The following is a 6,016-nucleotide window of genomic DNA, read 5'->3' on the forward strand; positions in this document are numbered from 1 at the left end:
GATTAGCGCTGCAGCCTCACAGCAAAAAGGTCGCCGATTCAAATCCCCACCTTGGCCGGTGGGCCTTTCTGTGTTTTGTGTCTTCTGACAAAAAAGTCTCTCTATCCCTTGGTGTAGTTTGCACATCATCAAATTGTATGAGTGACAAAGAGCAAGTGACATAACCAGTGGTTCTCAATCCTTTTACACAGAATACCACCTCAAAAAATATTGGGCTCTTCTGATAAGACCATTATTACCTTTCCTGGGTACCACTGAGAAAAACGGTTTAATGACAAGTGATATTACCCTTAAAGGGCTTGACATTAACACCTGTTGACCCGCCATTTATCGGATGGAGCTGATTTAAGGTCACACTGCACCGAGCTCACCAGCAACACTCACCGAGAGCAGGGGAGGGTAGGAGAAGAGGAGAGGAGAGGAGCGCGTAGAGAAGAGAAAGTGGTCACAGACATGAGGAGCTGTGGGAACAATATTTTAAGCTCCAAATGTACAAACACTCATCAAAGTTTTGTATCAAGTTCACTCTGAAAATACTGTAAACAAACCAAATCATTCCAAAAAAAACACAGTGAAAAAATCTGCATTTACACGGAAACGCTGAGGGACTGAAAACGCTGTAGTAAGCATATCCAGGCCTGTAGGTGGTGCCATAACTGTCTTGTCCAAAACAGCTTTTTGGAGATCTCCACCAAAGTAGAGTTGAGGCGGTCATCTGGTGTATTGGGGAATACCAAGTTAAAAAGTGGAGCAACAGATGCACATTTTGTTGAAAGACAGTCAGCAGATACAGCAGATTGAGCAGCACAAGCTCACAACGATCGTAACAACGGTGCTGTTGAACTGTTGTATGCTGTTGAACTGTTGTATGCGCGTGGAGCAAAGTGTGACGTCAGCGTTTCCACTATAAACGCGGACTTACTGTTTACACAGCAACAGTGTTGAGAGCGTTTCAGAAAAATTCCACTCTGGAGGCCGTTTTCAAAAGTTTGCGTTTTAGGTCGGCTGAAACGCCGTTTCCGTGTAAACCTGAGGCTGAAACGCAACAAAACCCTAAAACCGTTGTCGTGTGAACGGCCTCTGAAAATAAGGGGCTGTTTACACGACAATGGCAAACTTCCGGCAGAAATTGTTCATAGGTGATCCAAAAGCAATAGACAAGTGTTCATTAACGACCATTGAGTTAACAGTCCAGAAAACTCTTCTAATTACTGTTATATTTATTTACTGACATATTTGTCTGGGTTACAGAGAGAAAAATGGTCACTAAAGAAAAAAGTGAAAAAAGATCCTAAGTATGTTGAGAATTACAAATGAACTTCCTTCAGTTGATTCTTGCTTTATAACGTCACAATTCTATCCCTCATTATTTATCTTGGCTTATGACCAGCAAAAATGACTCAAGAGAGATACCCTGGCAGATGTTTCAAACTTTTTTTTTTATTTGCTTTATTTATTTTTTTCTTAATCTTAGATTTCTAAACTTTGGTTTACTTTTGAAACTTAAGGTCCATTTAAGAGTCTACAACAAATCACAGTGAGAAATTAGCATTTTTAACCATTAGATTGATCAGGGTTTTTTTCTTTGGTTTTAAGTTAATCTAAAATATACAACAGAAAAACTTTTAAAGAGCTTTCACAGCAGGGTTTACATGCAGTCTAGACGTATAGGGCTGAACACCTCTTGCTCTGATTGTAGTTGAGAGGGACAGCTGGGTGGTACACTCAGCTGCCTGAGAGTGCTCTGAGACAGGGAGGGGCTCACGGCAGCATCCGCTGCAGACTGAGAAGAGCAGAGCAACAACAATACGTGTTTTAATGCCACAGTCTCTCAAGTCTCCAGTAATACCAGAAACAGTCACTAGATTTGTCAGTGACAAAATCTAGTGACTTTTGTCAGTGACTTTTGTCACTGACAATTTTGGAAAAAAAAAATAAGTTTTTGAAAAAAAAAAAACAAGAAGGGTCTGTTTTTTTGCTAAATATGGCTCAGAGAAGCTAGGTTGGCAGCACTGCCCAGGCGCAAGGTGTCTGCAGAAACCAGCACGCTAGATCGGGGTGCTCACCTGCTAACATTCTTAACAGAAAAGCTAGCTGAGTTAGGCCATCAACCTAACTGTTTGTTCACTCAAGGAAAAGCTTGTAAATTTTGAAATAAAACTTGAGAAACTTAAAACTTCTGGCTGTCTCTGTGCTTCTTTGTTTCTGTGTGTCTGTCTTTGTACCCAAGTCTGTCTGTCTCTGTGTACCTTAGTCTCTATAAGTCTCCCTGGGTCTCTGTGTCCCAGTCTGTCTGTGTGTCTCTGTCTATGTTTCTGTGTGTCTCTGTCTGTTTCTCTGTGTGTCTCTGTCTGTTTCTTTGTTTGTCCCTGTCTCTGTGTTTCTCTGTTTGTCTCCGTCTCTCTGTGTACGCACCTTCAGTTTCATCCAGTGATCTTCTCTGCAGGCCAGAAAGATCTCCTTGCGTAGAGGTGTGTTTTTGACTGATGGGGCACAAGTCCATGCTTGGATCTGAATCATCTGACTCTGAATCTGGTGCATATTCATCTCCAGAGCTCTGTAGCTGATCCAGGTCTGATGTTTGGTCCTGATTCAGCAACCAGTGGTAGCAGGACACATGCCAGAGACCTGCACAAAGTGTAACAGATTTAGAATATGTTGGTTTCAAAAAGTCAAACTAAAACTGTCTGAAACACTAGTGAAAACACAACTACTTTAAACTACTTTTGTCTCCATACCAATTAATGTAACGTTTACATTGTGTACAAAGGATTGGCAATAGTTCAATAGTTATGTAATAAACAATGGCTATAGTCCTCAAAGCAGGCAGCCCAGGTTCAAACAATAGATATGGACGTCATCTTGCTCGGCTCAAAATGAGGTTGCCACAAAAACTGCTCCCCCTGGTGGCTGGCTGCTGTATAGGTCAGAAAATCCAGCTCTAAAGCCATTCCAGATGGGCTGTGGTCCAACTTAAAAAAATTAATACACCTTGTAAAAATGTTTCTCATGTCCGATTGTTGTGGTGATTTGAAGATATTATTTGGCTGCCTCGTGTTAAAGTCCTCTTTTTTTCTGAAAAGTTTTGTTTTCAGTAGTTATAAGCGGTTGAAAACAAGGTTTTACGTCATGTTTAACAATGATTGGCAGCTGCTGTTCTTGTGTACTTTTTTCGGGGATTGTAAAATATGTCAGGAGGTAGAGTGAAGAAGTGATTAGACTCTCGAAAGAAAAAAATATATATATTATTTTTGTCACCCGGCCCCACTCAGATTCTCCCAGAATCGCTCACAGTCTTTACTGCACAGAATCTGGCTGCACAACAGCTACCAATGGCTGAGCCTGTGTCGGGGGAATTTTGGATTCAAAACCATACGATGGTAAATGGCAGAGCCACACTGTCCACTCTATGTACAGTCTATGGTTCAAACCTGACCTGTGGTCATTTTCACCATGTCTCTCTTTTGGTTTCTGACTGACTATCTGCTCAAATTGGATACCTTCATTCCTCATAAGCCGTACATTTAAAAGATGTTCTACCTTTGCATTTGTACCCAGTCCATTTCAAAGGAGACACAGGTCCCAGGCAGTGAAGGCACTTGTCAACAGCAGACATAGTTGCAACTCAGGATCATGTTAAGGACACTGCTGGGAGAAAAAGAAAAACATCTTAAGATACTGTAGACAAAAAAAAAATCTAAGTGTGTGTCTACAATCTGTCCATATACTTAAAGACATTCAGGTGACTTCACACACATGACTTGGAAATCCCTTCAACAATCTGACATACCTGTTCATGATCTCCAGCTTCAGGTGCTCTAGGAGACATGTCTGCATCAGGATGCTGTAAAGAGACAGAGAGAAAACATCAAACACATTTTAAAAAGAGAGTTATTTTTAAACAGTTAAACTGTTTGGAGTTAATGAAGAGCATTTACGTTAGATTGTATGTAAAGACGCGGACATGTAGCGTTTGTTCCTCAGTGCTAAGCTTAGATGTGGATGTTGTGTCAGATTCCTGAGGTTTACATAGACATACAGCATGATAAGTATTATGCATTCAGCATTTATTTCACATAGAGTCTCATCAGTTTTAGAACATAAAAATAGGATCACCTCGTCTCCCCACAGCAAGTCGCAGTCTCCATGATTATAAGTGATGGCCTCTCCCTGGATTATCCCGTGTTGCAAACAGAGTTTCTTGTTTTGTGATAAATTCACAGCATTATCCCAACAAAAAGTCTCCTTTTTCCAAAGGAGCATCAGCAAAGACTCCCCACCCTGGTCAAGACACAAAGAAAAGTGAAGAAAAGTCAGGAGAAACATTCAATGTTTGGCTAACTGTCATTGAGATTCACTTACCCTTGACAGCACTGATGAACATGACTTCAAGTCCATCTTTGTCTTTTCCTTTGTTAATACATGACTTTGTGTCTCCTTCAGGTTTTAAACACCTGCACTGAAGCATTTTTAACGTTCTGTTTTAAAAGCCTAACACCCAAAGACAGAGTCAAGGTTATTATGCTTGATTGTAAAACAGGTATCAAAAGACATGAGTATGAATGTGTAGTGGGTCCCAGCCAGGTTTCTGCTAGACAGATGTATGAATCATTTGGTTGCCAGGAGTGCCCTGTAAATATTAGAAATTTTGTACAGGCCTCAGAGAAACCATATAGCTGCTGCTCATCTTCCGTTCAACCAGATTATTATTTATTTACATATAAAGTACAATGTTCAGCCGCAGTCTTAAATTATTCTCTCTTCTTCTCTTTGTAACAAACCATAAGTTTTATCCTCAGAAAACATTAAATGTTTCTTTTCACATAAATTGTCCTTTTACATCTTTAACATCTAAAAATAACTAAATCATTCCCATGAATCATAACTTTAAAGCTTTACATTAAATTGTGTAATCTTTCTTTACTATTAGCTATGTGTTCACTTCTCTGTTAAACATATCAATCTTTGACACACATCTTTGTCTTTTCATAAAAGAAGTAATCCTGCAATGACTGCACATTTTTACAAGTATTACCTTTTCTTACAATAGAATAAAAATATTCCCTGCAGTTAAACATTCTTTTTACTCAATGTACAACCAAACAAACAAAACATGTAACTCAGTTTGCTCATGAGCTAGTACTGCCACGGCTACAACAGCTACTACAGCTACAGATGGCAATCGCGCCCCTTAAACAGGGCTGTAGCTAATGCTGATCTTTAACTGCACATCCTTTTAGCTTGTAGCAGTCTAGACATGAAACATACACACATTTAACTTCTGACAAAGAGAAATAACCCTCAAATGTTCGGGAGCCAAACGAAAACAAACGGGAAAAGAGAGAAAAAAAGAATGAACGAGCTACGGCGCTAACCGCCATTTTCTCACATTAACACTACATTAGCACACTCTGAACATTACAATCATAAGGGGTTCATGTCACTTAAAAAAACCACCAGTTTACACAAAAGACCTATTACAAACCTGTGAATGTCAGAAATTTCGTACAGGCGTCAAAGAACCCATATAGCTGCTGCTCATTTTCCGTTCTACCAGATTATAAATCCAGCTCCCTCTACGTAAATCAAAGAGTCTCAGTGACGCTGCTGGTCCGTGCTGCCCCCAAGTGTCCATTTAGTGTAACAACATGTCCTCGTGTGCATCTCTGTGGTTTTTATTATAAATGAACCAGACCTCATAAAACGACATATCACAATTATGATAAACAAAAAATGACGCTATAAGGAAACAAAAAATAAATGTATAAATAAATAAAATAAAACATGAACAAAATTCTCATTTTGACACTGTCACATCTGAATGCCCTAATGCCTTGAAAACTGAAAATTTGAATGTGATATGTGGACTGAACCCGCATACTGAGCCAGTTATGAAGCCATTCATACATTGTGTGAATTCACTAAACTTTTTCATGATCCCTTTTATTTTTCATTCACATGAGAGACTCTATAACTCAAACCTGGTCATGTTTCTTAATTCGGGCCTGGAGTTTGA

At 39.5% G+C, this 6,016-nt stretch overlaps 1 long non-coding RNA gene across 1 annotated transcript; it reads right to left on the reverse strand.

Moving 5' to 3' along the window:
* Window positions 1–2,421: 2,421 nt before the first annotated feature.
* Window positions 2,422–5,591, reverse strand: LOC141789378 (uncharacterized). Its single transcript, XR_012598202.1, has 4 exons — window positions 5,486–5,591; window positions 3,791–3,844; window positions 3,541–3,645; window positions 2,422–2,628 (listed from the first exon to the last, which is right to left on the reverse strand). It is a non-coding gene; the product is annotated as an uncharacterized LOC141789378 (long non-coding RNA).
* Window positions 5,592–6,016: the final 425 nt, after the last annotated feature.

Source organism: Halichoeres trimaculatus, unplaced genomic scaffold (genome assembly GCF_033239565.1).
Source record: "Halichoeres trimaculatus isolate MK-OKI-2021-1 unplaced genomic scaffold, fHalTri1.1 fHalTri1_scaffold_4, whole genome shotgun sequence".
NCBI lineage: Eukaryota > Metazoa > Chordata > Actinopteri > Labriformes > Labridae > Halichoeres > Halichoeres trimaculatus.